This window comes from Lissotriton helveticus, chromosome 6 (genome assembly GCF_964261635.1).
Source record: "Lissotriton helveticus chromosome 6, aLisHel1.1, whole genome shotgun sequence".
NCBI classification, from domain to species: domain Eukaryota; kingdom Metazoa; phylum Chordata; class Amphibia; order Caudata; family Salamandridae; genus Lissotriton; species Lissotriton helveticus.
In genome coordinates, this window is record NC_136067.1 from 4557263 (window position 1) to 4581132 (window position 23870).

Genomic DNA, 23870 nt, shown 5'->3' on the forward strand with positions numbered 1-23870 from the left:
CACCCCGTTTCACCAGGAATCAAACGGTGTTGTACAGTGAGCCAAAGGAACACTTAACCCCTTGCATGCTGATGACGGCCCCCAGCTGTCATGCACTACAGTGCTCATGTGCTTATGACGGCTGGGGGCCGTCATGACCGCACCCGCGTTGAAATCTTCAGCACAGGAGCAGAATCGCGGCAGCATGGAAGGGGTTAAACAAGTCTTGACAGATAGAGTAATGAATACAGGATTGCCACAGCTACATAGTCTGTGTGGGGTTCAGAGCACAGTAATTAACTAGCAGAGTATTAGAATGTCACACCCCAGACTGATTACTCTTTGGTGTACCAATGTATGTGCCGCATCTTGATTTCCATGGAAAGGTGGCAGTCGGAAATGAAATCACCTGACCCTCTTTCATGGTTGAATCTGTTGAAGACTGTCCACAAATTATGACTAAAGTGTCCGACTTGAAGAACTCTGGCTCTGCCGCGATGATAATAAACTTACTAAAGCTGTTGGCAGGAGGCCCCCCAGAGCGGGAGAGCAGGTGCAGCAAAAGTGCCCTATTAACCAAGTCTTTGAACTATCGTACAGATCACGTGTCCCAGTTCTTAGGCTAGAAGGCACCCGGACAGTAATCTTGCTGCTGTTTCCTGGCTGAAGAACAACAGGAAAGTATTGATAGATCACATCAAAAAGCATTATGTGGCCCATTTCTGCTCAGCAGACCTCTACTGACACCAAGGTGCCTCGGAGTACATTGTTGGACAGGCCCCATGAAGGGCTCGCTCCCTCCCCGCATGACAGGGCCCTGGTACCGGCCTTCCAGGTACTACCCGCAGAAGCAACCCCCAACCCGTCCCCCATGGGACGTCTGCTCCTGGGAATCCCTGTGTCCCTGGCCGGGGCCACCGTCAGCACCCTTGCCCGGGCCAGCCGCCATCTTAGACACTGCACCACGAGGCCGCGTGGCCTCAGCTCGACCCCAACCCCGGGCCTGGCCAGGCCCCGACATCCCGGCACCACCATCCACCCAGGAGGTGAACGGACCACTTGGCCGGTCAATGGGAGTAAGAAGTGTCGATGGCTCTCTCCCGCCAGGTGCCGATCACCCCCAGCCTCCCCGGGCGCTGGCTCCACCCCCCTGCTGGGTGTCTGGACTCCCTCATCCCGGACCTCCCGACCTCCAAGAGCGAGGGTCCGGACATCAAAGAGTGCCAGACCTATAACTGAGGCAGCCCCAGAACAGGAAGGCAGTTGTATCCTGGAGTCAAGAGACACCGCGACGAACTCATCCTTGACGGACTGCTGGCGCTGCCGCAGCCCTGCCTTGTGAACTATTGTCCTGCCTGCTGGCGCTGCCGCGGCCTTCTGCAACCTTCATCCTCGTGGGACCTGCTGGCGCTGCCGCGGCCCGTTGTAACCTTCATCCTCGTGGGACCTGCTGGCGCTGCCGCGGCCCGTTGCAACCTTCATCCTCGTGGGACCTGCTGGCGCTGCCGCGGCCCGTTGTAACCTTCATCCTCGTGGGACCTGCTGGCGCTGCCGCAGCCCTTTGTAACCTTCATCCTCGTGGGACCTGCTGGCGCTGCCGCGGCCCGTTGCCACCTACGACCTCCTCGGGACCTGCTGGCGCTGCCGCGGTCTGACCCGTCCGAACACCGAGCTCGAGGATTGTGAGCTATCACCGTTCCACCGCCGTACCTACGGGTACCAAGACTGTCCCGCTACCCCCTTCCCTAATAGAGACTAGAATTGAGAGGATCATCGTGTCCTGATCTCATTGTATCGTACTACCTTACTTCAAGAACTGCCTATAAAAGGTGTTAATCTGATCTTCGTGTGGTGTCCATCTGTGGGGGGGAAGTTACTTGTCTGTGCGATCGCTGGGGACGGCCCTCACCGGAGGCCTCTCCCCTTGTGCTCGGCCGACCCTCCAGGTCCCCGTCTAACATACATCAACACACACTCTCACTTCTCTGGAGGAATTACTCCACAAAGAGTACAGTCACAATGAAATCCTTGATAAGACAACCGTGTCTCTAGTTTTACACGAAGTGCCAACTGCATCATTTGATTAATCAAATTGTGCAACACAAGTGCCAGTTTCAATGGGTGAATCTGATGCTTCACTGTCAACAATTCCAACCTCTGCCACTATATTTTATCAGTAGGAACCGCCAGCAGACCCCACATTAATTGAGGTGACACCGTTGTAAGAAATAGTGCAATATGAAAATGACCCTGATTCACGTTTTGTTTTTAAACAACAGAAATATTCTAGGCCTGGGCAGAGCTCGCGGAGTTTGACTCAGTGGAATTTCACGGAGTTACTGAAAAACTCCGCCAAATTCCGCGGAGTTCCATGAGAGGGCAGAGTATTGCTCAGACACATAAAAAAGTAGTAGGTGTCCCATATCATACAAACTCACTTCAAACGCACCTTGAGCAAGATGCTGAGAGGCAGTCGTAAATGTGCAAGCTGTTGGGGACGACGCTCTCGAAGCCAGTGATATTTGGAACCTCCACACTGCTTCTACGAATACCATGTTGGTCTTCAGCGCCACGGGGCTGCTTGCCTGGGGTGACAGTGGGCAGCCTGGCTCTCCTGCGCTTGCACACCCTTGCCCCTCCAGTGACTGCAGTGGCAGTAGAGTATGAGCGGGCGGGGCTTTCAGTGAGCTGCACCAGAAAGCAGTGTATGCACCAGGCAATTCCCACCTGCTGCTACTCCGTTCTAGTGATCTGCACAAGAAGAGGATTCACTCATAGAGTGGAGTCAGTCCAAGGAGCTGTCAGCATTGGCACCACTTCAGAGCATGGCTTTGTGCTCCTGAGGTCAAATCCTGGAAGTGGCTGTTTGCAGCTGCCGTGCCACACATGAGCCAAGGTCAGCAGTGCCGACAATACTGTTGTCATTTAAGGGTTACAAATAATTCCTGGTCATTTAACAGAGCTCTCCCTCCCCCACCCCCCACTTGGCACCTTCTGGCGACACAAGTGAAACAAACCACATATCCAATAGCGAGTCCCGTTTACTACTGTCACTCAGTTACTATCGAGGCCAGCAGAAATACTATATTGCAAAGGTGAACGTCACAATGCCCTTGTTATATTGTTGTTAATATTTGCACTGTCACCGTGAGCAACACTCCTGCATGCGTTCAAACTTTCTGAGCCGCATACCTGGCACTGACAGTAGAGGGGCACCGCTTACTATGGGTCAAAGAGTAAACCCCGCCTGGAGGAGGCTCCGCTGCAGCTATGAGGAGGATAGGCCATGCTTAGCCCACACCCATATGCCCTACCGAGGAACGGAGAGTACAGAAACAGCAGGGCGTACAGACTCCCAAGCCACAGACTACATCTGCAGCCACCACCCCAAAGGCCCTGCACCATGGACTTCAACATGCAAGTGTCACCTCAAGACCCCAGGCTGGCGGATTGTAAATTGGTGTACGTAAACATAGTTACATTTTAATTAGTCAAAATCTGTAACATCTTGGAGAGTTTGAATTTTCAGGCACTAGTAACGCAGCGGTTAACGTTTTTGGGATGTAAGATATTTCTTTTTAAATTCTGGCTGCACAACTTCCCCATTATGTAAAAAAGTGTGTTTATTCTAGAGCGGTGTGCACACCGAAATACTCCGCTCCGCCAGGAGTTGGCGGAGTTTTTCAGAACTCAGTGATCTATGTGGAGGCCAGAGTGAGCAAAACTCCGCGAACTCCACCGACAAAGTGAAGTTCACTGCCCCACCCCTAAAATATTCATCCTTCCAGTCAGTCAGCGCTACAAATTGCTTCTTGCTTGTTTCCATGACAGATACTTTTTTCCACCACTGTCATATATCTGGATGACTACTAGAGTTCTGACCATTCTAATGTGGACGACAATGTTGAATATAATGTTATGCAATGGGGGTATTTGTATAGCGCACGGCTACTCCGATGAGTGCCCCGGCATAATCTTGCTCGTAGTACACAGCAACCACATTCCTGCTCAACCAGTGCCACTTCATGTGGTTCAAGAATTGTAACCGCATTCTTCTATTCTTCACTCACAGAGGAACACTGGATTATCATGATGTGCTCATCATATCCTGTGATGGATGGTCTTATTTGAGAAAGAGTTCCTTATCAAGTTATGGGTCTTACAGAAATGATTCAAATTCCCTACATTTTAAAAGTATCCCTGGATTACATCATTATTCCAGGTCTTTTACAAGTTTTTGGGACATAAATGCTTCTAAAAAATGAATTAATGATTCAAGTTCCTGTGCCTAATTGGGCAGTGAAGATCCAGATCTAAACACAGAAAATCATCAAGAGCTGTTTTGTTTTCACTCTTAAAGACCCCATTACATTCATTCAGCAGACGGCCCTAGAGCAGTGTATACTGGCGACAATCTGAAGCTTTTCCAGAGAAAATTTCTTATTTTAACGGTGATGACAGGTCTGATCCATCTCCTTTTATATTCATGAACTTTGTATCTTTTAAAGATTCAAGGACAAGATTGATTTAGACGTGGATTTTAAGTAAGAAGACCCAACTTAAACTTGCTGAAGGTGAAAGATTGCTGTTTCATGGCCCGAGGCCTCACCATATAACACTGGCTTCAACACAAGCAGGAGAAAGCCAGGGGCATATTATCAAGCACGGTGTTAAAATTATCGCCGCTTTAGTGGCAGGAAACTGCCGCTAAAGAGGCGATAATTGGGCTTGATAATATGCCCTGGAGAATTCCCATAGAAGCCCAGGTTCACACCAGAACCTGGGCATCAAACCCCTTATCGCTGTTTTAGCTGCAGTTTCCTGCCGCTAAAGCGGCGATAATGTTAATGCCGTTTCTTGATAATAGGACCCCCAGTTCCTCTGCGGGGATGTAGCGTGAGTAGAAAGAGCCTGATGTCAGCTGATTGGGGCCTGAAACAGTGTGTCCTGACACAAGCGACACCGCAACACCGGCCGCCCAAATGCTGCATGTCAGGTCCCTGGAGTGTAACATTATTCTGATAGACGGTGCATGTAAGGCAGAGTCTTGCTGCACCAGTGCAACATTTTAAATCTGATCTGGGGACCAGCATCTGCAGGTCCTGTCTCCTGTTCTCACACTGGGGCCAGCAAGCAATCACCCTCCCTAACCCCCAGCTTTGGACCCGATCATTACAGTGCCGACAGAAGCGACCTTGTCCCCACTATGACATATTGTCTACCCCATACACCCCCCGCCCCCCAGAGACACGCGGCTGCCTATCAGTGCACCAGGGGCATAATGCAGTGGTACAGGCGGCCACACTCTTCGGGGGCCCCATTCCTCCCAAGGTATTTGAATATCTGTGACATATGGGAGACTCAGGGGCCCGTCACCACAATCGACAGTGGTATGGGGTCTGTGATATACCACTGCAGGGCACAAGTGTCAGTGATGCAACTGCTTTCTTTCACGGATGGTTGAGCATTGGTGGAAGGCTCTGTAGACTGACTGGAATGGTAGAGCGTTGGACTCTAAAATTGTTGCTCTTGGCTCAATATTGGGGTACACAATCCTTCTGTGCCATATGCAGACTATGGGCCTGTTGAGAGATATACTGTCTTCCTTGGTTTGTGGATTAAATGCTTCTTTATTTTATTTCAGGTTGCCTAAAGGAACTCTACTGAGGAGTTGGCTGACAAAGTCAAGGCCTAGACTGCTCCTCTTCATCGCTGGACTGAAGCGGCCGCAGGTCACCCTCATGAGAAGGAAGAGGATGAAGCGAACCAAAGTAGCAAAGGCCACGTAAGCGGTAAATCTTACGGGTGATGGTGGGAAATATCACAAGTACCTATCACGTGGTTGTAAATGATTTAGGGCATGATTTCGATCTCGGCGGACGAGTTATTCCGTCACAACGGTGAAGGATATCCTGTCTGTTGAAATACGAATCCCATTATATCCTTTGGGATTTATATTTTGGCGGGCGGGATCCTCGTCACTGTCAAGATCTATGGGGCATATTAGCAAGAACCGCATTAAAATTATTGCCGTTTTAGCGGCAGGAAACTGCAGCTAAAACGGTGATAATGGGCTTGCTAATATGCGTTATAGAATTCCAATAGAAGCCCAGGTTAGATGTCCTGCACATCTAACCTGGGCTTCTATTGGAATTCTTGCTAATATGCCCCCACATCAGGCAATGGCTGAGAGTAAGAGCCTCAAGAAATCAGTTTCTTGATGGGGACTCACACTGTCTCCATTTTTCAGCAACAACTCACGCATGCGCACAAGGACCACACAATCCATCACACTCTGTCATACACACACAAATGTGCAGCACAAGCCTCCAACACAAGAATCCACACAATCAATGCATTGTAAGCACACAGCACCACATGAGATCAGCATCCACCACACTGTCGAGCACTGGCTCTGTCCTCCTAGGGTCTGCTGTAGGCATCCCTTCTACTTGGAAAATCTCCCTTCCAACGGAGAAAAACAAAGGATGCGAATGGGCGCGTAGTTATGACATGTCATACTCAGGAAGGTTGTGTCTGTTTTAAATTGAAAACATTATAAATGCGAATTATTATTTAAAAAATATATGTGTAAAAGATGAGAGTTGCCTGGTATTATAAGGGCAGTCAGAAATGGTAAAAAAATAGGTAAAATGACAGTATGTTGGCACAAGAAAAATGCAACAAAAAACCAGCTGCAAGTCTTGCGTGGTGCATCTGTAGAGCGCTTCCCACCACTACCCGGCAGATCTGTCCCTGGTTGTCTCTGGTTGAGAGGAGGTTTGTAGTGTGGCCTATGTAGGGAGCCCTGGCTGAGGTGAAGCAGAGAATCATGGGAGTATTACATGGAGGCATCTGTAGAGCACTTCCCACCACTGCCATCGCCGAATGGATGAGGAACAGCCAGCTGAAGCTGAACTCGGACAAAACAGAGGTCCTTGTCCTCGGCTCTACCCCCTCAGCCTGGGACGACTCCTGGTGGCCGACAACCCTAGGAACAGCCCCGACACCCACCGACCACGCACGCAACCTAGGGGTCATCCTCGACTCCACCCTCTCCATGACTAAACAGGTCAACGCTGTCTCTTCCTCCTGCTTCAACACCCTCCGCATGCTCTGCAGGATCTTCAAGGGGATCCCCACCGAGACAAGAAGAACAGTCACCCAGGCCCTCGTCACAAGTAGGCTGGACTACGGAAACGCCCTCTATGCAGGAACGTCAGCCAAGCTCCTGAGATGATTGCAATGCATCCAGAACGCCTCGTCACGTCTGATCCTCGACATCCCCCGCCGCAGCCACATCACACCCCACCCGAGACCTGCACTGGCTCCACATCAACAAGAGGATGACCTTCAAACTCCTCATTGACGCACACAATGCTCTCCACAAGACCGGCCCAGCCTACCTCAACAGACGACTCAACTTCTACTCCCCCACCCGCCAGCTCCGCCAGCCTCGCCCTCGCTACTCTTCCCCACACCCGAAGAACAAATACTGGAGGCAGATCCTTCTCCTACCTCGCCGCCAAGACCTGGAACACCCTCCCTACCCACATACGTCAGACCCAAGACCTACCGGCCTTCAGAAGACTCCTCAAGACCTGGCTCTTCAATCAGTAGCAGCATCTCCCCCCCACCACCCCCCAGCGCCATGAGACCCTCAGGGGTATGTAGTGCGCTTTATAAATGGCATGATTGATTGATTAATTGACTGCCTGGCTGCTCTGTCCATGGTCGTCTCTGGTTGACGGGATGTTTGTAGTGTGGCCTATGTAGGAACCCTGGGAGTCCTTGCTGACGTAAAACAGAGGATCATGGGAGTATTGCATGGTGGCATCTGTAGAGCGCTTCCCCAACACTGCCCGGCAGCTCTGTCCCTCAGGAGGCTACTTGATTGTCTCTGGTTGCAAATATGTTTGTAGTGTAGCCGACGTAGGGAGCCCTAGGAGTCCTTGCTGAGTTGAAGAAGAGCTAGGATTGACTCGCTTGATACACACAGACGTTTGCTGTTACGGTTCCCGAAGTGATCGCGGCTGCGGCACTACAGGCTTGAATCTCTAACCAGGAGGTAGCGTTCTAAACATTAAGATACAACGCCCTGAAAACCTTGACAAATCTGTAATTCGATCTACAGCACCTTCCCCTATTTGTACACCGGACGGTGACAAATATTTGAGAATCAACGCTAGAACATAAGAACCACGAGTGTAGAGGCAGAAATAGGACGCCTATACCCTCTCTAAATTACGAAAACTCAGGTTGTCCCCTCTCCTTTATCGTCCTGATGAAGACCCGAACTGGTTGCTAATAAGACAGCACCGCATCCCAGGGTCGAAACGTCGACGTTAACTCTTCAACTGGTCCTTGTTAAAATCACAGCAGAAAAATATAAATAATTGTACTGTTTGTGGACATTGATACCATCCTTGGACCGTGACTTCTTTTAATTTTTGCTGTAAAAATCGTTTCACTGTATGATACACCCAAATCACTTGTTCACGTTCAATTCACTTGTGCACTTTGTTTTTGAAATCTACTGTATGGACAACCAATCTTTTAAGTGTTGAAATGAATTGCTGTAAAGAGATTGACGAATAAGAACCTTTCTCTTGTTTTGAAAAATGTGTGGTGTGTGATTTTCCAATTCTAATACTTCCAAGTATAACTAAGTGAGAAAAGTTATTGGAGTATATGCTATATAACTAGGAAATTGTTCACTCCCCGACAGAACCAATTTTTGTTTGCCATTGTCTACCCAGGTTCTGAGGGCTACTGGGTTACCCCATTATAATTAATGGAGTTGAAGCAGAGCATCATGGGAGTACTTCTGGTGGCATCTGTAGAAAGCTGTGTGGGCTGGAAAAGCCTTCTGCTGGGAGAGTGATTGAAGAGATACCAAAGGGGATGATGGACGGAGCGTTTGAGCGAATCAAGCACTCAGCCCCAGTCAACTGATTCGGGTTTAATCCATCACCGTTCTTTAGCCCACTCCGCCACCCCAGTTCAGACATGGCCATATGCAAATCAGTCTGACCCTGTGCCTCATGGGAACAGTCCAGCCCGAACTGCCAAACCATGTCTTCCCTGGACCGGAAACAAGCATCCTAAGACAGGCTTCTGGCATTTCAGCCGTCTTCAGCCCGGCTTGCTGGAATCCAGTAGCAAAGCGAGCAAGGGACTCACGCCTGGTCATACCCTGCCAACTTAGGGTGAACAAAGCGGTACAAAAGGGGGTGATGGACGAAGCGTTGCCAATAAAAACACTCACCCCCAGTCAACTGATCTGGGATTAATCCATCATTATTGCTCGGGTATGCTCAGACAGGGTGGTGGAGTGAGCTAAAGAATGGTGATGGATTAAACCCAGATCAGTTGACTGGGGGTGAGTGTTTGATTTGCTCAAACGCTCCATCCATCACCACCCCCTTTGGTATCGCTTTGGGACAGTGATTGAGCAGAGGAGCTCCAGCCAAAGAAAAGCTGTGGGGGGACTGAGATAATTGAGAGCCTCCCTCTGGGTAATTAATTAGTGAAGGCGCTGACAAAAGCAGTCCCACAAGGGTCCATGAGGAAATCTTTCAGAATGACAGCCTCCTTCTGGAGAGTTTAGAGTCCTCTGGCAAGAGGGATATATGCGGCCATGGGGATAGAACAGCAGAGATAAGAAACTGCAGCTCAGTGGAATAACGTCTCCGGAATATCCTATGCTTCTCACTGGTTGGTGCTCACCCTGTGGAGAGAAGGGAGAGTCAAGACCAGAAGTCACCTGATGGGGAGGAGTCTATTGTTAGAAGATAGACAAAAAGCTACTGTTTGTATGGAGGGAAGAAGGACAATCACAGCCTATCTATTTAGAAAAGGAATCACTTTTGCCTAGAATAGAAGTGTAGAGTATAAACAGTGATGGGCACACCTGGCACTAAAGAACACCAGTAGTGTTTCTGTCTTGGTACTTTGGCTGTCATTGGTAGGAGTGGAGAACAAATGGTGATAGGCACACCGGAGAAAAACAGTGGCAGAGAGTCTGAGTATTTCCACTAATTATTTTGTGGTGAACTTTTGGTGATAAATTAAAGAGAATTGTAATTGCAAAGTGCTACTCCTCCCCTGTTGTTTTTTAGTAGCCCTGGAGAACCAGTGGTTATGTGAAGCAAGTGGAAGAAAATCTTTAGGAATTACATAAGAGTGTGCGCCACTAATCTTAGTGCAGAAAGGAAGAATACACTTTTGCTGCGCTGTTTGGAAGTTGAGGGTCAAGAGGTATTTGAAAAGTTAGAGTCCTGAAGAAGAACGTAATCTGAATGAATATGAAATAAGCATTCAGAAACTTGATAAACATTATCTTCCAAAAACAAGTACTATATTAGAGGGATATAATGTTTGCTTCAGGTAGCAGAGGCAAGAGGAAACAGGGGAAGAATATGTTACCAGTTTAAGAAAACCTGCTTCCACAAGGAAATTTGGAACAGCATTGGAAGACAGGATTAGAGAGCAGTTTTCGTACAAATGTAGCAGCGACAAAATACGTGAAAAATTGTGGCTCAAAGATTACCCCCTCTTGATGAAGTGATTAGTGTAGCGAAGAGGGTGGAGCACATGGTAAAGTGTGTTAAAGAGTGTTGTAAAAATGGTGTAACAAGAAGAGCAGAGACTAGATACTGAAGTCAATATGATTAAGATGAAAAAAAAGATAATGGAGTGTGTGAATAGATTATCAGGAGATTGCTTTAGATGTGCTAGGGCAGGACAGAGCTAATTCTAGCAACTATCCGGCTTTGCATACGAGTTGTAATACTTGCAAGAAAAATGGGCATTTTAGTACATGTTGTAATAGTAAGAGTATAAAAAAAGATTCTGAAAAAAGTGAAGGAAATTACACAAGAAGACATTTTTCAGATAGGAGATTAATATGAAAAACAATAACAATCATCCAAGTGAAATTGTGCAAATTGGTGAGGCTATGGTACAAATGCATTTTGATTCAAGTTCCCAATTAACTATAGTCTCAAAATCAGTTTCTGAGAGAGAGTTTCAAGGGAAAGTAGAATTGCATGAAATGGATATAACACCAGTAGGATATGTTGGGACCCCTATAGATATGATGAGATATTTTGTGACACCTTTGAATTTTGGAACATGTATGACCGCAGGGAAAGTGTATGTATCACTTAAAGGAGATAAGTTACTAGGGTGGCCACATCAATGACAATTAGGTATTAAGTTAGATCCAAAACGGGTACGTCCCGGACAGCACGATTTCGCTCATATACAAAAAGTTGATCAACAACAGGATTGACCTCCTCTGTCACCTTCGAGAGCTCTGGACCAGTGATGGTCTGGAACTTGATGATGAGGACTGGCAGGCTGCGATCTCTTCCCCGAAGGAAGTGGCGATCCCGGCGTGCCTTCGGTTTGTACAGCTCAAAATTCTTCATAGGGTGTATGTAACTGGTCCCCGTTTGGTGCGCATGGGTTTCTCTGTGGATGATCTGTGCAGGCGTGGGTGTGGTCTCGTGGGTACATTTCTCCATATCATTTGGGAATGTCCTGGCGCGCTACTGGACTCGGGTGCATGAGGTTATGAGTGAGGTCACGGGCGTGCAGTCAATGCCTGAGGCGAGGAGATGCTTGTTGAATGTCTGGGAACCGAACGACTATGACAGTGCGCAGCTTAGATGGGTGACCCTGGGTAATATGATCGCTAAGAGGGATATAGCCCAATTATGGGGTGCTCAGAGGCCACCGACGGTTCTGCTGTGGCAACAAAACATGGATTGGTGCATGTTTCGAGAGAAGACAGTATATGTTGCCCGTGGCACGCCCCGTAAATGGGGTAAGATCTGGACTCAATGGAACACATACCGTGGTGATATATGTACCCCCCCTCCCACGGATTTTGAAACTGACCTGTCTTCCTCCCAACCGATTGTTTCCTCCACGATCAATTAGACGTTTCTGCCTGCTCCTGGTCTCCTCCCCCCCCTTTCCCTCACTGTATGAATCTGCCGATTGAACTGCATGTGTACTCCCTCCCCCGACACCGAAGCGACGCATCTGTAATGTACTGCCTTGCGTTTTGTTTTCTTTTTCTGTATCTGTAAGTTTTGAATTTAATAAAAAGTTATAAAAAAATAAATAAAAATAAAAAGTTAGATCCAAAAGCAGATCCGTAGATACAAATTCAGTCCATTTCTCATGACATTCATCAGTATGAACAAAAAATCAGTAAATTGTTCAGAGGTTCTTTGGGTTCTCTAGTGGGATACAAGTACCACATAAAGTAAAAAAGAGGAGCTGTACCAATGATGGCAAAAGTATGATGCATACCAGTGAACATGTAAGAGAATCTTGCCAAGGAGTTGAAAGAATTGGAGGAAAATGTTGTGATTGAGCCAGGGGAGGCCACAGAGTGGTTGGCTCCCATAGTTGTTGCAAAGGGCTGTAAGGCTGTGTTTCGATCTAAGTGCAGTAAATTGTGAGGTTGTTGTGGATAAATATCCCATACCAAACAATGATGAGATGATCATGGCGCTAAAGGGGCTAAATAGTTTACAACATTAGATAAGGCATCTGCGTACCACCAACTAGAATTAAATTAATCTTCCCTAAATATAACGGCCTTCATAACACCATGTAGTGCTTTTATTTACAAGAGAAACCTTTTTGGTTTAATATCTGCAGCACCTGTATTCGAGAGAGTGATGGGTAAGGTGTTGGAAGGTGTAGTAGAGGTGCGCTTCTACCAGGATGATTTGTTGATCTTTGGGAATAGCAAAAAAGAGCATGATGACAGAGGATTTGACGTGTTAAAACTCTTTGATGGAAGTAGGTTTCGCATTGATGAAAGATAAGTGCCCATTTAGGATGACAGAGGTTAATTATCTGGGACACAGAATTTCCAGTTTGGGAGTATCACTTAAAAAAAAGATTTGGTAGATACTATTCTTAACTTACAGGAGCCAAGTAAGAAGGAGGGGTTAGTTTACTTTATATGAATGGTGAAATATTACAGCACATTTAGCAGTAATCTTGCTGATAAGCCAGTTTAATTGAGAAAGCTTCTTGTTAACAAAACAGAGTTTTTGTGGCCTGAGGAATGTGAACAAGAATTTCAGTCCATCAAGAGAGTTTTGGTAAAGGCACCTGTGTTGCAGGCTTTTGTACCTGGAAAAAAACGTTTGTGATTACTGACGCAAACTCCAATGAGCTGGGAGCTATCTTAGTACAGTAGAGAGAGGGAAAGGAACAATTGATTACATGCGTCTCCAGGAATTTGAGAGATTCTGAGAAAAGAGAGAAGCTCTAGCAAATTACTGGGATTACATGAACTCAGAAATTTGTTGTGGGGAAGGCCAGTCATGGTACGAATGGATCAAAAACCTCCAAGAGAAATATTCTCAGAGAACGGATTAGATCAGTTATCTTCAAGGATAAGAAGGTGGATAGTTTCTTTATAGGATTTTGATTAGGCAGTGGAGTATGTCTAGGTTTAAAAAGAAAAAAATCAGCCTGTAGACCATTTGTCAACGTTAGTTGAACCTGTCAATGGAGAGGTGGAAAATGGAGATGAACTAGAGATTGAACTTGAAGATGAAATAAATGTGTGTGAGGTGACTGATGGGGAGATTACAGAAAATAAATAAAAACAAGCCCTCTAGAATGATGACATTTTGTGTGCAGTTATTAAGGAACTTAACAAAATGAAACATGGATTTGTCTTGGCATTAAGTTCCCTTCTCTCTAGAGTGAGATGACCTAGTCTTAGCATTAAGTTGTCTTCTCTCCAGGGTAAAATGACTTTTTCTTGGCATTAAGATCCCTTCTCTCTAGAGTGAGATGACCTTATCTTGGCATTAAGTTGTCTTCTTTCCAGGGTAAGATGGATTTGTCTTGGATTAAGCTGTCTTCTCACCAGGGTAAGATGAGTTTGTCTTGGCATTAAGTTGTCTTCTCTCCTGGGTAGGATTGGTTTGTCTTGGATTAAGTTCTCTTCTCTCCAGGGTAAGATGACCGTATCTTGGCATTAAGTTGTCTTCTCTCCAGGGTAAGATGGGTTTGTCTTGGCATTAAGTTCTCTTCTCTCCAGAGTGGTCCGAACTTGTCTTGGCATTAAGTTCTCTTCTCTCCAGAGTGAGATGACCTTGTCTTGGCATTAAGTTCTCTTTCTTTCTCCCCTGCAGGGTGACCGTTGGAGTTCCTCATTTTCCGGCAGACCCCAGAGCCTGACCTCTCGGCGATGCCTGTCCTTTGCAGATGTTTCAGCGGGAGGTGGAGACACCGGACTGTGCAGGAGCCACAGTCAATGCTGCACACGCGTCTCTGTCTAATGCCTTGATGCCCTCGGTCATGTGTTCAATCAAACATTAATACAAGTGTAGATTCCATGTACCCCACCGTGTCATTTGCCTTTCATTGATTCAATTTGCCAAGTGTCTAAACATAGAGAGAGAAATGAACACACATCAAGAATGGTACAAAACTGGGCAGAGCTTGCTGGGAGGCGACAGGAGAAATTATTCTATGACAAAGCTTTCTAGAGGGTGGGAGGGGGCACGTATGCAGGAACACAGCCCCCTTGAGGGTCCCAGGAGTGAGTCCCGGGACACTGTATGTTAGCGAGCATTGGGAGATTGTGAATTGGGACACACCGTGTAGAGGACCACGAGATAACATGTAGACGGCATACTGAAGGGCATGAAGAAAATATACTCTAAAAAAGAAAACTTAAAGGGAAAATTCAGGAAGAAAAACATTCCCAAAGAATAAACGTTTCTCACCTGTAACTACAGTTCTCATGGTTTAATCATTCACCAGCGACAAGGTGGGAGCCGCATGTAACTCCAAAAGTACTACGAGAGCATAACAGGTGTGGAATGCCTCAAACTATTGTCACTTTAGTAGCCGTGTCACCTCATGTGTATTGTATTGTAATTGCATTTATATAGCGCTTACTACCCCTGACGAGGCGTTCAATCGCTTTTTTGGCGGGTAGCACGCTACTCCGGGACTCAGAGGATTAGTGTTGAATTAGTATAGTGAAATATGAAAGTAATTAAAGTGGTGGATAAGTTAGTCAGTTATTTGGATTCAGAAGGATAGCGGAAGGATAGAGGAGGACAAAAGGTTTGTATTTATATTGCGCTTGTTACTCCTGATGGGGTGTTGAAGCACGCTACTCCGGAAACCCATAAAGGATTAGTGGTGAATTAGTCTGGTGAAATATGAAATTAATTTGAGTGGTGGATATTAGACAGTTATTTGGAGTGAGAAGGATAGCGGAGGGATAGAAGGGGAAGAAAGGTTTGCATTCATATAGCGCTTGGGGTATTGAAGCGCTTTTCTGGTGAGTAGCACACTACTCTGGAACCCATAAAAGGATTAGTGTTGAAAATTAGTATAGTGAAATATGAAGTAATTTGAGCCGTGGATATGTTATTCAGTTCTTTGGGTAGAGAAGGGTAGGTGGCGGGATAGAAGAGGGAAAGAGGTTTGTATTTATATAGTGCTTGCTACCCCAGATGGGGTTTGAAGCGCTTTTTTGGGGTGGGGGTGAATAGCACGCTACTCTGGAACCCATAAATGATTAGTGCTGAATTAGTATACTGAAATACGAAAGTAATTTGAGTGGTGGATATGTTAGTCAGTTATTTGGATTGAGAAGGGTTGGGGAGAGGTAGAGAAGGGAAAAGGATTGCATTTCTATAGCACTTGTAAGCCTGATGGGGTGTTGAAGTGCTTTATTGGCGAGTAGCACGCTACTCCGGAACCCATAAAGGATCAGTGTTGAAAATTAGTATAGTGAAATATGAAAGTAGTCTGAGTGGTGGATGTGTTATTCAGTTGGATAGAGAAAGGTAGCAGAGGGATACAAGAGGGAAAAAGGTTTGCATTTATATAATGCTTACTTACCTCTGATGAGGTGTTGAAGCGCTCTTTTGGCGAGTAGCACGCTATTCTGGGACCCATACAGGATTAGTGGTGCATTAGTATCGTGGAATATGAAATTTGAGAAGTGAATATGTTAGTCTGTTATTTCGATTGAAAAGGATAGAGGAGGGATAGAAGAGTGAAGGATTTCTTACTTTAGGTCTTAGCAGTAGGAAGAGGCTTTTGGATGAGTAAAAAGGAGTTTTGGAGGGAAGGAGTCAGAGGGGAGAGTTTAGAAAGGTTTGTTTTAGGGGATCGGTGTAGTAAAAAAGGTGTCAAATGATGCAAGGAGGGGTAGAGCTGGAGAGAGTCTAGAAAAGGTTATTTTGGGGATCATAGTAGTGGTATGGGGTTTGGGATAAATGAGAGACTGGATGAGGAGGATATATTGACAGATGTATTGGATGAGAGATAGGGTAGTGCATTGGAAAGAGTAGTAGAAAGATATTTGAGATGAGTCAGAAGGTTGGACTAGAAGATATATTGAGAGAAGTATAAGGGGAGAAATAGGGTAGTGCATTTGAAATGCTTAATTAGAAGAAAGTGATACATATATAGACCCATAAGTGCATTGAAAGTTTATAGATTCCTAAAGGAGGTAGATATATATAGATTGAAGGTATTGATTCAGGTACAGGATGAGAAATAGGGTAGTGCATTGGATATGCTTTTCAGGAGGAAAGTAACAGACACACAGATCCAAGTACATGGAAGGTACATAGATGCACAATTGAAGCAAGTACATGTAGACCAAAGATGCACCAGATAAACTCCGGTTTTCGTGTTTTATTGTAGTTTAATTAAAAAAAAATATTTGAAAACATAATTATTCTACATGTTTATACAAAGCAATACACAAACAAAGGTACATATCTATAGTACAAATAAATGCTTATATACAGAGTGAAGTGCTGTAAATGTCTGTTTGTGTATGGTGCTTATGTGGGGAAGAGCCAAATCTTGAGTAGTTTTCTGAAGATAAGGTGGTTGTCGGTGGATCTTATGTTGGAGGATAGAGTTCCATAGTTTGGCTGCTTGAACAGAGCAGGTTGTGCCACCCATGGGTTTTTTCTTGTATGGTGGGGTTTTGAGGCGAGATGCTCCTTTAGAACGGAGGTTCCTTTGTTGAATGTGTTTGGTGATTTTATTCCTGATAAAGAGCGATCCCATTCCATGTATTGCTTTGTGGGTGAACGTGGATCTTCTGGCAACCGGTAACCAATGCAGGGCTTTCAAGGCAGGGGAGATGTGGTCTCGTGGTTTGATATGAAAGAGTAGTTCTGAGTCCGTTGTAATCTTTTCATGGTCGTTAAAGGTGATCCGTGGTAGAGGCTATCGGCGTAATCGAGTTTCAACAGAACAAGGGAGATGGTAGCCAATGAGGTGAGAGTACCCTGGCTGTCACCCCTCACAGAGGCCACCTCACCTCTGATGTACAGCACATATATTACACTGCAAATGGTGAGTTAGTAAAGGAATGACTCACCTCTATCTGAAACAAGATGACAAAGTGCAGCAACCAAACTAGCATTTACTGAAGGGACGGCGATTCGTCCTGGTGGCCGCTCCGCAGATGTTGGTAACAGACACTCTCGAATGAAGCGCCACTGATACCAACTTGCTCCTGGTACAATGTGCCATGACTGCCTTTTCCAGAAGACATTGACTGGGTGTGAGTGTTTGATTGGTTCAGATGCTCCGTCCATCACCACCCCCTTTTGTGCCGCTTTTGATTAACAGCAGGAACTCGCGGCTGCTACCCACCTCACAGAACCTTATTTTAGATAACGGGTATTGGCAGAACCGCTTTCTAAAGGCCACAGGACACGCAAGGTCTACTGAGCCCAGCCATGGTGGTCGAGGCCTTTTACTCTGGGGACATATTTATCAAGGGTTTTGATTCACCTTTGCGCCGTGCCAGGGACGCTGGAGCGACGCAGAACCGTGATTGATACTTACGCAGCCTCGTCAGGCCACCTTGAGGGACCCTCCATGGCTTGATAAATGTGGAGTAACGCAAGTCGCTGCTTTGCGTTACTCTTCCCCAGGGTGGTGTTACATGGGTGGAGCTTGGGTTTCCCTCACGCATCCACCCATGGATTGTGATACATTCCTAGAATTACCATTAGTGGTAGACCAGGGAAGGCATCCACGTGAAATAAGGAGAGGTATCTTTATTTCTCCTTGTGTTTTCTCTTTCTATGTCTGCTGCATCCCGCAGCACACACAGAAAGAAGTAAAGGCCTTTGAGGATTGTTTTGTGTAGGAAGCTTTCCCTTCCTGCAGAAAAACAATCGTGCCTTCATTTACTTGCTATTATAAGGAAAATAAGTATTGTATTTCTAACTCTACACATTCTAAGGAATAACAACAATCTTGATCAATAACACAATCCCCTTCAGGTTGGGGCTCTAGCTTTTGCCCAGCACATCCCTGTCCCACCCTCTTCTTTGTAATAGGGAAGGGGTTATTCCCCATTCACTGGTGGCCACATCCAGCTCACAGAAATGCAGCAATCCACAAATCTGTCTGGGGGTGGGGGCGGTGGGTGGTGGGGGGGGGATTCCTCTGCTCCTCATGCCTTCACCAGGCAGGCCTGTTCTCCTCAAAATGGCACCCAAGGTCCTCCATGTAAGGTTCCTTTGCAGGCCCTCTGGCACTCAGTGCACCGTCCCAGGGCATGTGCGCTCCAGGACTGTCACTTCCATGCATGGCGCCGCTACGGACACACGTACATTCAGCCCACATTCAATCTGTGCGAACGTTCGTACTGTAGCTTCTCTGTATTGTACCAGGGTCTGCTATTTGCACACACACCAGGGGGCAGATTTATGAAGGCCTTGCGCTGCCGGTGCGTAATTTTTAACATGGGAAAAAGTGACGCACCGGCGGCGCAAGGCCTTCATAAATAAGGCCCCTGGTGCGAACTGCATAACGCTTCACCATTCGTGTATACTCCATCACGCAGGCACCTGTACACCCAGCACATGCTTCCAAGCACTACACAGCCCTACACCTTTCATGTAATATATTCTACGCAGGCATACATGCACTCAGTGCAGGCACGAATCACACACATACACTGCACAGTACAGCTCTATCCCCGTACTGTACTCTCCCCCGGCACACATACGACCAGCACAGTCATCACTCCTGCACTGCACTCAACATCTACCAGATGTAGGCCAAGGGTGAATGAAGCACACAGCAGAGGAACTTTTAAAAGGTGAGTGAGCCTGTAGGCCTCACTCTAGTGACGCAGGGTAAAAAGGTCCTGTTCACTATTACTCTTCACTACACGGTATGATGCCACAACCACGCTCGTGCTGCTTAACTCCTGGTGAAGGCCTTAGCCTTCCACCGCTATCAGGGGAGTGCTGTGGGCAACCCCCCTACTCCAACAAAATCGCAATCCATGAGACAGACCTATGTCATGACACCCACAAACATGCTCGCCTGTGACAAAAAAAAACCCAAGCGTTTGCAATGCAATAGGTCTCGCATTTACGCATTTATGGTAGGCATCACGGACAACGGGCAGGTGGGTGGTCAAGCGGGGGAAAGAAGGCACAGACAACGGGAGGGAGGGCGGGCGGGGGAGAAGGCACGGATAATGGGAGGGCGGGCTGGGGGCGAGAAGGTACGGACAACAGGGGCGGGGGACAGAAGGCACGGACAACAGGATGGCGGGCAGGGAGAAGGCACGGACAACGGGCGGGCGGGTGGGGGGGGGGAGAAGACACCGCAACAAGAGGGAGGGGGACGAGGCACCAAAGCATGTTGTGCCTGCACTAGGAGAACCTCATTCAAGTAAATAGTGTTCACCGTCTACATAACACATACTGTGTAACAACCGAATTAAAGGGGCCAGTCCCCCTGGGAGGAGACAAATGAAGAGTAGGCGGTACTAAAGAGGGACTAAAAAGCCTATTGACGAATCAGAAGCCAGCATTTAGGAAGGACAATGACACAAGCCAATTGCAAATATGGGCGGAGAGGGGGCGGAGGTTCTATTCCCTACTCCACTACAACAAGTCTTGCAGAGCAGCGCATGCGCGCTGACTCTAGGCTCGACCTAACCAGCACTAGTGATTCAGACAACAGTACAGTTGGGCACCCAGGGGAGGCTACACTTCATTAACCGCGCAGAGGACGTGTCCGTCCCAACAGGTATCCTTTCGTCGGGTTGGAGAACAATACCTGCAACGTATCAGACTTTCTGAATTCTTTCGTTCTGTTGAGGTAGAGCTTTAGACACCTGCGCATGTCCGCGGAGCCATTCGACTGCATCTGTAGGGTTCTGGAACAGCAGCAGTGGACCCCAGCCTCCCACCAAGGCCTCCATGTTGAAGACACCTCTCTCATGGACACTGTCACAGGGCCCTCTTCTTCTTCTTCTGTTTGTGTTGTGTTTGTTGCCTGCACACTGGATCAGAGCATGTGAGGTTCAGACATGCACAAGGAGTGTTGGCATCACGTCTGCCTCCTCTCCAGGGTGACTTCTTTTCTGTTTATATTCTGGTCGCTGCCATGTAAGATGGACGCTCACAGTGGAGGCTAAAACGCCAGCACGTGAATTGAGAAGACCCAGTCCCCGCCATACGCATGGGGTCTTATTTGGACTGTGTTGGCGACAAATGTATGAATAGGAGATAGAAATATGCAATCAGATGCTTTAAACATCCCTGTATTTGGCATACATTGGACAGTTTTAGCAAAAGATCTATACAGCCGGATGTTATGCCGATTCGCTGCAAACCGGCCCCAGTTGTGGGTTTCTCTGGGGCTCCGAGAGAGAAGTGGCCCCTGCCCCGGAAGTGACTGTCATTCCCAGCCAGGGCTGTGATACGATGCCTAGGTATCCTGTATTCAGGTCACACCACACATGGCCACACCACACATGACCACCCCACACATGGTCACACCACACATGGCCACACCACACATGGCCACACCACACGTGGCCACACCACACGTGACCACCCCACACATGGTCACACCACATATGGCCACACCACACATGGCCACCCCACACATGGCCACCCCAGACACGACCACCCCAGACACGACCACCCCAGACACGACCACCCCACACACGACCACCCCACACATGACCACCCCACACATGGTCACACCACACACGACCACCCTACACACGACCACCCCATACACGGTCACCCAACACATGGTCGCACCACACATGGTCACACCACACATGGTCACCCCACACACGACCACCCCATACACGGTCACCCCACACATGACCACCCCACACATGACCACCCCACACATGGTCGCACCACACATGGCCACCCCACACATGGCCACACCACACATGGCCACCCCACACATGGCCACACCACACATGGCCACCCCACACATGGCCACACCACACATGGCCACCCCACACATGACCACCCCACACATGGTCACACCACACATGACCACCCCACACATGGCCACACCACACATGGCCACACCACACATGACCACCCCAGACACGACCACCCCAGACACGACCACCCCAGACACGACCACCCCACACACGACCACCCCACACATGACCACCCCACACATGGTCACACCACACACGACCACCCTACACACGACCACCCCATACACGGTTACCCCATACACGGTTACCCCACACATGGTCGCACCACACATGGTCACACCACACATGGTCACACCACACATGGTCACACCACACATGACCACCCCACGCATGACCACCCCACGCATGACCACCCAGACAAGTCTGTTGTAGTCCATGTCCTGCTAATTAAACAAAGTCCCTCCAACCCCAGTGTGTCAGTGACCACAATGATATGTACCCTGCTTTGCAATGTATTTATTGGAGTATAAAAACATTCTTACCCCCCTCTACCGGGCAGCAGTCCTTCGGGCCAGCTCAACACGCCTTCTTCCCAGAATGTCCCTTGACCTGAGAGGGAGCCTGGTCCAGTCTGTCTCATTGCACGAGAGAGAGTCTCCCTACTCACCCCCCTCCCCACAACATGCACAAGTTACCACCCACCCCCAGCTCCACCACAGTCTTAACCACCTGAGCACGTTGAGGGTTCTTGTGACATGTCCGAGACGGTACCAGGAGCAACAGCATGCAGGAGGGAATAAAAAACATCACATTTCAAAAGTATACACTGGATCAAAAGATATATTTACTATGCAACATGTTGGTGTCCTTTGAGAGACGTGCGGCTTAATGTGCAGAAAGAGGAGGGGCAGGCATCAGTCAAATTCATCAACATGTTTCAGACATGCATCAAAGAGAAGACCTAAACTAAACCAACACTTGCTACCAGCAGGACATCCTGTCTGCACACTGAGTCCCCAGGGTTCACCCCCTTCTCAACCTCCAGGGCTGCTGCAGCTGATCAATCACCACCAAACAGATCGATTTCCCAAGGACCACATCACTGCTCAACACTCCCCCCCTTCACTCTGCAGTCAGCCAATCACAAGTCCTAACACTCCTCGGAACACAACAGTAATTCACAAACTTGTCCAGCCTCTTCTGTTCTACCAGGAATGCAGCCATTGCATCAAGTGGAAATCTCACAAAGGAGAGGATAATGCAATGCTGCCCTCTGGTGGCGAACACTCAGCAGTTGTAGGTAACAGCTGAGACTGCAGATCTGTCGGGTTTTAAACCGTGAAAATTAGTTAAAGCTGAAATACGGACATCATAAGAATAGCCAAACAACTACTTCTTACTGAGAAGTATATGCTGTGAAATCCATCGCAAGAAACTCAGGGGCAGATTTACAAGCCCCTTGCGCCTCTTTTTTGCCACCGTTGCGTCATATTTGTGACGCTGTGGCGGCGCAAAAGATGTGCCATGCTGCGGGGTATTTACAACGTGACACACGGCGGCAGAAGTAGGTGTTCCTGCGCAGGGGGGGGGCGTTCCGTCGCAAGAATGCCTTCCAAAAGTGGCCGAGTGAAATCTCCAAGATATCACTCAGTCACTTTTGGGGCCATGCTGCGTCAAAACCCTGCGCCTGCTTGTAACAGGTGTAAGGATTGACGCAGCATTGTAAAGATAGGGCCCCCCGTGGATTGCTGGTGCTGCGTCACACTTGCGACACAACTCCAGCAATGCGCCGTCTTTACGGCACAGATGCGTCACGCATCTGTGCTGTTTTTGCCCCATGGTGCGTCGCATTGTAAATGCGGCGCACCATTGGTGTCAGAGCCGCGGCGCACAAAAACTGGCGCATCCCTGCTGATATGCAGGGACGCGCCAGGTAATGTAAATCTGCCCATCAATGTTGAGGCTTCCCTTTTTCTGCTCAGTTTTAGTTTAGTCCTTAGAAGAAAGGATGGGGAGTAAGGAAGCTCGGAATATACTAACCCAGCTAGGGCTATTCATATTGTATCCTATTGCCATGTCAGGAATTGCTGTATTTATTTTCTCATTCGATGAAGTTACCATCCATATTTTATGCACTAGACCTATGTTCTAGAAATAATCATTTTAAACTTTTACCCTGTTTCTTAGTGCTGTTTTCAGTGTGTAATTAATTAATGAAGGAGGGTTTGGAGTCTGGTGATCATGACGAGTAAACACCACCACACAATACTGCTTAGTGGGTTGCGTGTAGATCGCAGTCCCACTGGACTTCGTGTTGGTGCATTGCACTAAGTCCTTGCGTCAGGTGGTCAGAGATCCAACCCCGCGGATTGTGACATGTGGCGCCCAACGTTGGGGTGCCAGAATTATCTGGGTTGCAGAGACACCATTAAAAACAATTATTACAAACATACAGAGGCAGCCATTGTAATAGTGGTCCCTCCTTCAGATGACATGGGTTGTTGCGGAGCTGGTGATGTCATAAAGATGGATAAAGGAGTCTTTTTACGGACGTCACTCAGGTTAAGGGGCACGGGCGGCTCGATCCCTTGAGGAGCTTTTTAAGTATTTGTTCCACAGGGTCATGGGA

The 23870-nt window shown here is 47.6% G+C and overlaps 1 long non-coding RNA gene across 1 annotated transcript; it reads left to right on the plus strand.

The window, feature by feature from the left end:
- Nucleotides 1–5633: 5633 nt before the first annotated feature.
- On the plus strand, nucleotides 5634–14367 carry LOC144761187 (uncharacterized). Its single transcript, XR_013595613.1, has 2 exons — nucleotides 5634–5771; nucleotides 14160–14367. It is a non-coding gene; the product is annotated as an uncharacterized LOC144761187 (long non-coding RNA).
- The last annotated feature ends 9503 nt before the right edge of the window (nucleotides 14368–23870 follow it).